The 9,924-nt window shown below is 55.9% G+C and overlaps 1 pseudogene; it reads right to left on the reverse strand.

The window, feature by feature from the left end:
* Positions 1-2,755: 2,755 nt before the first annotated feature.
* Positions 2,756-2,875, reverse strand: LOC120617409 (uncharacterized; annotated as a pseudogene).
* Positions 2,876-9,924: the final 7,049 nt, after the last annotated feature.

Raw genomic sequence — 9,924 nt, forward strand, 5'->3', positions numbered from 1 at the left:
GGGTCCCAGAGCGGGTGGGGGAGCTCTTGACACTTCAGGGCCTCTAGCCCAGGAAGGGCTGGTGCTGGCCCGGGGTTGGGGGCTCTGTTGACGCCCCTCTTCTCTGCCGCCCTGGGCAGGCGAGCCCCCTTTGCAGTCCGGGGTGGGGGTGCCTGCGGTGCACGGCCCCGAGTGCCTGGCGGGTGGCTGCAGGGAGCGGGCCCGGCACGTCCCCGGTAAACAGGGCGGCGGACATGCTCTGCGACGAGCTCGGCGCATTTAGACACTCAGCCCTAATTGCCGCGAGCCCCGGCCGCGGCGCCCGCGCGGGACGGATGTGCCTCTGCGCCGCCCGGGCCAATCGCTCCCACTTACCGGCCTCCCGGCGGTGGGGCGCGGGGAGCGTGCGCCGGCCCAGGCAGAGCCCCGGCTGGTCGATGGCGGCCTCGCCCCGAGGCCCCCCGCCCGCCACCGATCGATCCGACACCCCGCGCTGGGAGACCGGTCGATGCGGCTTGGGCGCCAGGGACCCCGGCCTTCGAGGTCAGAGTCTCCCTGGGCATCCTGCGGGCGGGGGCAGGGGGGAAGGGGTCATGCTGCTCCCCGCCTCTCCAGGCCAGCTCGGCTGGGCTCTGGGACACCCCTCCCGCCAGAGGACGGCCCTGGGCACTGGGCGGAGGAGCTGGCAGGGCGGGAGTGGAGAGGGCCACGACCCCCCTCAGGGAAAGCCACCCTCCAGTGTCTCTCCCGGCCCTCCCACTCACCCCATCACCTGGCCGCCCCTCCCTCACTTGCCTCCATCCTTCCCTCCCCTCCCCTCCCCTGCACTCTCCCCGGCTGGCTTCCTGCATTGTCTGTATCCCTCCATCCTTCCCCTCTTCTCCCCGTCCCCTCTCCCCCTCCCCCTCCTTTCCTATTTGTGAGTCCCTGTAGAGTCAAGGCCTGTCTTCCTAGTCTCTGTCACCCTCGGTTCCGCTCCCACAGGCACGTTTCTGAGCCCTTGCCCATCCCCCCCTCGCCCACCCCCATCTCATTTCCAGGCCGTCTGATTGCTTCCAAGGCTGCAGCCAGCCTCCCAGGCAGAGGAGCTGGTCCCAGACGCTGGGTGATTGTTTACTGGAGGGTGGGGAGACCCTCCCAGCCCTTCAAGTGGAATCAGATTAATGTCAGCGGAATTACATGGAGCCCTCTAATTACCCACTGCGTGCACTATTCAGATTTTCATCTGAGCTCGTGTTGGATGAGTCTCTGTCAGAGAAAGTCAGCAGAGCACGGCCAGGAGCAGCCAGAGAAGGGGCTGAGCAGGTGGAGGGAAGGAGAAGGCTTTTTTGTTTCGATCCCAAACCTGACACAGCACCTTGTGGCAGTTGGCCGCACCTCCTGAGCTCTAGGATGTGAGGGTCCTCCACTGTGTGCCCCGATGCCTGGGAGCCACGCCAGCTCTGGGCACTGTTGTCTTCCAAAGGGTCTGTCTGTTCCCAGGGTCTGTCTCTTCCCATGGTCTGTAGTGACTCTGTGGGATGCCGGGGGTGGGGGGGACTAGGCTGGTTGGGGGTCACTCTTTAAATTATATAAATGTCTAACTATGATACTGTACACCTGAAACTCGTATAAAACTATTTCATGTCAACTGTAACTGAAAAAATTTTTAAAGTTTCAAAGGTGTCTGTGACAGTGGGGTTTTCTGCTAGCCACGTGCAACCCCATCTCCTAACCTGCCCGCCTTTCAAACCCTAGAACGTTTAGCTGAAGCTGCCCTCTCTCTCTCAGTGGCGGGGTGCAGGCTCCCCAGCCTCAGAGCAGTCTGTTCCATGATCTGCAAACTTTTCAGGTTCACATACAGTCATGGTGGGTTAGGTGATTTTGTGGTTGTGCGAACATCACAGAAGCACTCACGCACACCGAGATGGTGTGGCCCACGGCACACCCAGGCTCTACGGCTCAGCCTGGTGCCCCTGGGCTACACACCTGTACTGCACGTTACTGTACTGAGCACCATAGGTGCGTATTTGTGTATCTGACATATCCGAATACAGAAAAGGCACAGTAAAAATACAGCATAAAACATAGAGTGTGCGTGTGCGTGTGGGGGGCGGGGAGGGCTGTGGAGGAGGGCGCAGGAGGGAGAGTGGACAGCAGGAGGAGGAGGAGGAAGGAAGGGACCGGGAGAGGGAGAGAAGGACACAGAGGAACAGGATGGGGAGGAAGGAGGGATAAACTCTGCCTCATTTTTACAAAAGGAACCCAGAGCTGGACTCCGATCTGGTCTACCGAGAAGCAGTTCGTAGGGCAACTTACGAGCTTCGCAGAAAGGCCCTTCCCCATGAGACCCTCCGCTGCCCACTGCCAGAAAATGCTCATGACGACCACTCACATCTACAGCAGCTGCGAGGGGAACGGTGCCCCTGGAGACCTCGCTCACGGGTGGGGGACGTCGCCTCTCCAGGGCGGACGCGTGTGCCCTTAACGGGGCGGTGACTTCAGTGCTCTGCGTGTTAACGTTTTAAATTCCCCCTGGGATCAGCACCGTTTCACTGTGCGACAGTCGGCCCGTGAACCGCACGGTCTGAGCTGCACTCGTATGTGTTTTCTTCAACAAACACCTGCACTTTTTTCGATTTGTGGATGAGGAGGGCCAACGGGATGCGCCGATCTACGCCATGTTTATTTTTTTATTGTTTTGTATTTTTTTAGGCGAGGCGACCCTTGGTTGACCTCACAGATTGCAAGGACCTTGTCAGCTTACGATCCCTTATTTTTTATTTTTTATTTTTTACGCCTACAGCACCTGGTCTATCCTCGCTGGTCTCCCATCCAAGTACTAACCATGTCCGACCCTGCTTAGCTTCCAAGATCAGACGGGATTGGGCTTGTTCAGGGTGGCGTGGCCGTAGACTGATCTACGCTGTTTTATATAGAGGCCTGGAGCATCTGCAGGTTGGCTCCTGGACCCAATCCCCTGTGGATAAATACCAAGAGTCACCTTACGTTTCGGATGAGTCAAAGTTACAGGACTGAGCAGAGTGTCAGCACCCCAATCCGTGTGCTGTTCGAGGGTCAGCTGCAGTTGCATTGTGTGTTTGTTGGAAGCATACAGTAAGAATATCACATGACTTTTATGACCATCTTTTGGCCGTTATTCTTGTAGATTGATAAACCACAGCTCTTACGAAACAGCCTGAACTCGGCCCCTTCTCACCGTTCCTCGTTTTGGGGGAGCCCGCATCCATGGCCTCTCATATTTACTTTGGAGAACCACTTCCCCCCAGCTCTCAGCCCAGGAAGTCGGGGAGGGGTGGACCTGGACCTAGCTGGCCAATCGGAACATCGATTCCCATGGGATGGGCACGTGACCAAATCCTGCCCTTGAGACCGAATTTCAGAACTTGGTCTTAGACTGTTATGGAAGACTCTCGACTACATGCTTCTCTGCTCCGGCAGCTAAGGCCTCGGGCTCCTGGCAGCCACTTTGCCCCCATGAAGCGAAAGCCAGTCTGAGAATGGATCTAAGACCAAGAGATGGAGAGGGACGGGTATCAGTCAACCGGATCTTGCTGTGGATTTAAGCCAGTGCTTAAGCCAGTGGGAACTGTCCTTCCAGCCTGAATGGGAGCCTTAGAAGGGCTTTCAGAGCTCAAAGTCCAACAGCCTCATTTTAAACACGAGGAAATCGAGGCTCAGAGACTAGGAAGCCGAAAAGAGCCAGAACCAGCTTGAGAATCCAGTGCTCCTTGTCTTCTTGCCCACAGGAGGTCTGGCCCGGTGGCCGTGGTGGAGAAAAAGACACCCAGAAAAAGCAGAATAAACCACTGAAATTCAGCTTTAATAAAACTCTAGTTTTAATTAAGCGTGAGATGTTTTTTGAGCAGCTCCTCTGTTTATGCAGATGTACGATAAATATTTGTCAGGGGTCGAACGTGCATAGTGTGCCAGGCATGAGCTTGGGCAGATGCCCTGGTGAGCGCAGAGCCAGGCGTGGGAGCTTGCGGCTGCCACGCGGAGCTCCAGGTCGTGCGCTGCCCGCTTCCACGAGGATCGGCAGACGCCCTTGTGCTATGCAGGCCGGGCCCGGGGGCCCAGCAGGAATTACTCCAGCATGTCCGGCGCATGGGAAGGCAAAGGAGTGGGCGTCGGCTCTGCCACGTGGGTGTCCCTCTGTACCGTCCACACGCGGGGGACAGCCCTTCGTCAGGCCTAGCTCCCCGACTTTGAAAACAACGGGGAAATCACCGGGGCGCGCGAGCAGAAGCCGTCTCATGCCCTGCTGCGTGCCAGGCTTTCTTGGTAGTTTTCGGCGATGGGGGGATGGTGGGTGAGGAAGCCAGAGGGAACCGCGGGAAGACAGACACTGTGGCCAATTAGCGGAAACATTGCAGTGAGCGCATCGCCGGCTCGATGGGCTCATTAAGGGCCGGGTCCTTGACAGGTTCTGGTTGTAGCTGAGAGCGGACGCGGGCTCTCTGCCCTGCATAGGTGTCCAGCCGTGTGCTTCCACGTGTGCGCATCTCCCTGTTTCTCTTGGCGCCCCCCCCGCCCCCGTGACCTCCCTATTTGCCCCCTCGAGGGTCTGTGGCTCGTGCCGACTGTGCCACCCCGAAGCCTTTCCCAAATACCAAATGATTTCCTGTGTGTGCGGATACTTCCCCTTCGAAAGTTTAATCGGAATGCTCAATGTTCAGTTGCCAAAGGCGGTGAACTAATTCCTCCTGTCACTGCCACTTGGTGAAAATGTCATCATTAGTGAGTCAGGAGAAGCTGGAAGGGCGAGGGGTGGGGGAGAGGATGGGTAGGAGGGTCCCAGACCCCCTTGGTGACTCCTAAATGTCACAGCAATTAGAGACCCAGGGCCCTGGGGAGCAGGTGTGGGAATCCAGGTGTGGGCGGGGGCAGAGGTGCAGCCGGGGGCTGACAGCTGGGCTGAGCTTCCTGGGCCAAGAAGAGCTCTGCCCTGGGGACAGGCAGCCAGAGTCCCGGGTGACCTCTGTAATGAGGAACATTCCTAAGCAAGAGTTCTGCCTTTTGCAAAATCACTGTTCACCCCGTGACCTGGTGTGGCTTATGTAAGGGTCCTTGCAAGTGACTCCTCGCAGCTGGGCCGGGAGACTGCACACACAGATTCGCCTGCTGCCTGTTACTGGTCGGTTAGAAGTCGGCCAGCTGCCGGGGAAACTCGACGCTCAGTTTCACCCTCAAAAATGCTTCCTGTCCCACCATGCCTGGTCCCGGGCATTGTTCTAGCTCCTTCAAATTGTTTTCACATTCCTATCTCACATTTTACGTGACTTTTTTTTGTTTAAAAATGCATTTTTTTTAAAAAAAAAATTATGAAATAATTTCATGGAAAATGCACTGAAAACAAAACCGGTTCCAGTTTGCTCTGTCCCCATGACTGACTCACGCACGGTTCTGGCTCCTTCGTGGTGTATGTTGCAGGTCACCTCACGTTCGGTTTGGGAGTGAACAGTTTGCACACTTGGCAGGAACAAATATGGCTCGAGTACCTACAGCGTGTGCCAAGAATGTGACTCTTCCCCGTTCACACTCACGGGCAGCCCGATGGGGTAGGCACTGTGTGCCCACTTTTCAGGCGAGGGTCAGAAACGGTCTGTGGTTGGCCCCAGGCTCTGTGGTACAGAAGGCGACTCAGCTGGGAGTTGACCCTAAGACAAACTGACCACCCACCCAGGTTCGTCAAGCTATAGAAGCCCGTTTGCGTTAGCGCACGACAATCAGGGCTGCGTGTCACGGTGCTCGCTTGGCACGTGGGCTGCTGCTGTCAGCGGTCCCCTCGCCTGTGGAGTTGGAGGGTGGCGTGCTGGGCCCTGCCTCCCTCGCCGGGTCATGGCGGGGACGAAATTGCTGAGCACAGGGGCAAAGCGGTGACAGCCGTGTTCGCAGGGTCAGGAACGCTGATGAGCCGTTCAGCGTCATCCCAACACCTTTGTGACAGCCCAGGGCTCGCCGGCCACCATAACCACGGCCCGGAGGACCGGCCAAGGTGAGACCCGCAAGTCCAGGTCCCGGGCTGAGGGAGAGGTGGCCCATGTCTGGAAGCTTCCTTCTCTCAAACCCGTATCCTCTCATCCACTGCAGAAAAATGGGTGACTTTGCTTTCAAAACTTGACTTATTTGTCTGCTCCTCCCGGAATAGAAATTACGTTTCTGCAGCAAAGTCTGCCTTCAGGCCTTCGCACTGCCACCTCTCAAAGCAGACAGGCTGCGTCCCCTCTTGGATCTATAATGGAGGTGGGGCGTGAGACCCTCGCTGCCCGGTCGGCTGGTGCTGCTCAGATGTTTGCTGACGCCTGGGTCCTTCATGGGCCGGGTGGACGGGTGGGCTTCTCTGGAGCGGGCCCGGTCATCACCGCCTGGCCTCAACCGCCTCGCAATTGAGACAGTGATCAGTTCTGGTTGGACAAGTAGGGCAGTGGCCAGGGTCCTGGGGACACGTGGTCGGTTCCAAGGCTGGCCCGGAAGTGTGCTAGGAATGTACTTTGAGCAACAATGTGGCCTTTGCTTGCATCTGCTGCTCTGAGCAGCTCCTGAGGGGCCCAGCCAAGGCCCCCTTCGAGCCAGGGCTTCTCATCAGGCACAGTCCCTTCCCCTCCTGGCCCGTAGCCAGAGCCCTAAGGACTTCCGTTCCCATGCAGAATGCAGAGTTCAGGGCTGCCCAGCCTTCCCTTGAACCGAGGGGCCCACCCTGCCTTCCTCCAGCTCTCCCTACTCAGCATCTTGGCTTCCAGAGCACTCACCCCAAATACTCATCCTCCGAAAAGGGAACAAAAGACAGCACACTGCAATTCCCCGAGATGTCAGTGTCTTTCTACCTCACCACAGTCCAGTGTCTGAGACTCCTGTGGACTCTGAGGTCAAGGTCAGAGTCACAGCCCCAGGATCCTGAAGCCACACTCTCACCGAGCACCTCCTGTGGGCCAGTCCTTGACTTGTTGCCAGGAGATGAGATTCCTCGCCTTTAAGGAGCCCCGACTTCAGAGCTTCCTGGGAGGTCTGGAGTGAGGCTGGCTCTTAGGAGCTGACTCTGCAAAGGAGAGAAGGTTGAGAACGAGGTGTCACCCTCTTCCTTCTACGTCGCCTTTACTGAGGATGTGTTTCTTTCTGTTTTTTCCTTATTACCTCATTCGACCCTCTCGGTAACTCTGCGAGTAGTTGGGGAAGGGGTCTATCCCCATTTTAGGGAGCTGAGGGTCAGAGAGGCCAAGTGCTCTTTCCAAGGTCACACACCCACTGTGAGAATCGAAGCCAAGACTCAAAATGTATTTGTCTGGCTCCAAGTTCCACCGATGTCTGCTTCCGAGGAGCAGTGATTCACCTGGGTATGCTGTGAAGGTTGCAAGTCATTGGAGGTGTTTGGAGGGCAGACAGAGGGCCTTAGGATGGGGTAGTCTAGGAAGCCTTCTTGAAAGAGGTGGGCCTGGGCTGGGTCCTGGTCGATGGAGAGAATCTGGCCAGGCAGAGGGGAGATGACCTTTCAAGGTCGCTCCCTGCCCAAGGTCTCTCTGATTTTGCAGGATCCATATGCCATCCTCACCTCCTTTCTCCACCTCTTTCATCAGGGACCCAAAGGTTGGAAATTAAAAAGTTGTCATTTACCAGAATAAGGCAGCTTTGGGCCCTGGGGCCGGGCCGACGAAGACCATGCTTGACGGGGCCTGTTCACAGCCTGCCTGGCTCAGGGGATGGGAAAGTCATCGCCATCTGGCTGCTGAGCTGGGCTGGTCACAGGAAGGACACAGGGGCTTGGCTGGGGTCGCCGTCGCCCAGGCTCAGGCTGGAAGCTGAGCAAGGCCCGTCTCGACTCCCACCCCCGATTCTCTCCAGCTGTCCCTGGACTCGCGTCCCAGCCTCGGCCTGGGCCTGGGGAGAATCGGCGAGAAAGTCTGTGGGAAAGGCCACACAGAGACGTTTTCATTTATAAGTGAGAAATTTCCAAGGCTTTTGCTTTGACCTTCATGCGATGATGGTTCTTGAGTGCTGCTCTGGGCCAGGAGCAGTGTCTGTTCTGGGGGTGCAGAGATAAGTCAGCCACTGCCCTGTCCTTTGTAGGAGCTGAGTCTGGTGTGTGATTGTGATGAGGACTTGACCTAGCTTGTTTCTTGCTTACCGCTCACACTCACAGCCAAAGGGCCCGGGTGGCAGATCCTGGCAGGAAGATGGGCTGGGTACGGGATGCGGGAGACCAGGGACTGCAAGTCCGATCCAAAAGGGGGTGCCGCTCGTCAGCTCCGGCACCGGCCTCCACGGGGGAGGGCGGGCCCAGATTGCCAGTCACTTGAGTTTTCAAGGGCAGCTAGAGATATGGAGTTTTAACACGTACACATTTGAAACAGTTGATGACTAATTTAAATATGCATTTGAAGAACATGGTGTGCCACACACACACACGTGCACATACAAACGCACATGCAGGTGCATGTCAGATTTGGGCCACCAGTCATGGCCTGATCAGGTCTGTCGTAGAGAGAGGAAGTCTGGAGAGTGAATTGGGGAGTAATCAGAGGTGCGAAGCTGATCAATGAAAGAAAACTGGGAAGGAAAAAGTCTGAGAGAGAGAAACAGCCTGCGTGTGGGGGCGGGGCTTCGGGGTGGGGGGGCAGATTTGACGCTTTTCTTGAGAGCATCAGGTGTGAGAGGGAGGGAATTTCGATTTTGATAAAGACTGCTTTTGGGTTACGAATTAGATGACGTTTAACATACTCCAGTAAAATACGACATTTCTGTAGGGAATTTTCACGTGGCTGCCTGCCGAGTTTTTTTTTTTTTTTTTTTTAACATAAATTTTTAAGCTTGGATGGAATCGCAGCCATATCCAGGTTGCCAGTCCGCGCAGTGGAACTCTACTTGGACGAGTGGGGTAACTCTGTGGAATTACGATAAGCGAACGCATGGTGAGCTGGCGGAAGGACACTGATTGAGCTGGTAGTGACCGGGCAGCCTTCTGCCATTCCCCTGGGGAGCAGAGAGATGCCCAAAAAGTCAGGGCTGAGTTCTGAGCCAGGCCTGTTCTTACCGGGACTCTGTGTGAGAGTGTGTCCTGCATCTGAATGTGATTCGCTGAGTGCAGCTGTATGTGCATGTGTGCGTGTGCGTGTGTGCATGTGTGTGTGTGTGCGTACGTGCGCGTGTGTGCGTCATTCCGCGTGGATCCTAAACACAAGCCAACCATTCAATCCGCTATCTAAATAAATAAGAGCGATCCGTTCAGAAACGGAAGGAAACGGGGTTGAAACATGCTCTATGACTTCGCGATTTTCAAGGGTGATTTTGCTCCTACGTGACATTTGTCTTGCGTGCTGACCTTTGGCTGCCGTGGCCAGATTATTTCATATTTTATGCCTTGTCAAGAAGTGTGGAGTTTCATCTCACAGATCTTTTTTTTTTTTTGAAGCCATGAGAGAGGCGGGTGGGTGATACGAGTCTCCAGACCGACTTGCGGTATCCAGCTCAAGAAGATAAGCAAGTGGACGTGATGACTCGGAAGGGTCCACCCACTGCTCTGAGTCTAAGCTTGTTTTCTGAGTCCTCCCTCTCCCAGGCAGCTTCCTGGTCGTCCGCCCCAACAGGTAGAATCCTCAGTGATGTGATGGCAGCATTTCCTGCGTGCCCCACTCCCTTCGTACCTGTCGTACAATTCACCTGTTGACTCATTCCCTTATTCGGCAAATATTTCCTCTCGCTTTCTCTATTATGGGCATCACGTTAGGTTTTGTAGATAAAAAAGGCGAGCAACATGGACGTACCCCTATTCTCCTGGGCTTATGGTACAGCAGGGAGGCGACGATTCAGGTGTGGATGAGATCGGTGCCTGGAAGGGGACCTGCAGGCGTTATAAGAACGTGGTGGGATGACCTGGTCACTTTCGGGTTGTAAGGCGCCGAGAATGACTTCCCCAAGAAGTGTTTCTTTTTCGACCGAGAATAAAGGATA

Source organism: Pteropus medius, unplaced genomic scaffold (assembly GCF_902729225.1).
Source record: "Pteropus medius unplaced genomic scaffold, Ma_sr-lr_union100, whole genome shotgun sequence".
Taxonomy (NCBI): domain Eukaryota; kingdom Metazoa; phylum Chordata; class Mammalia; order Chiroptera; family Pteropodidae; genus Pteropus; species Pteropus medius.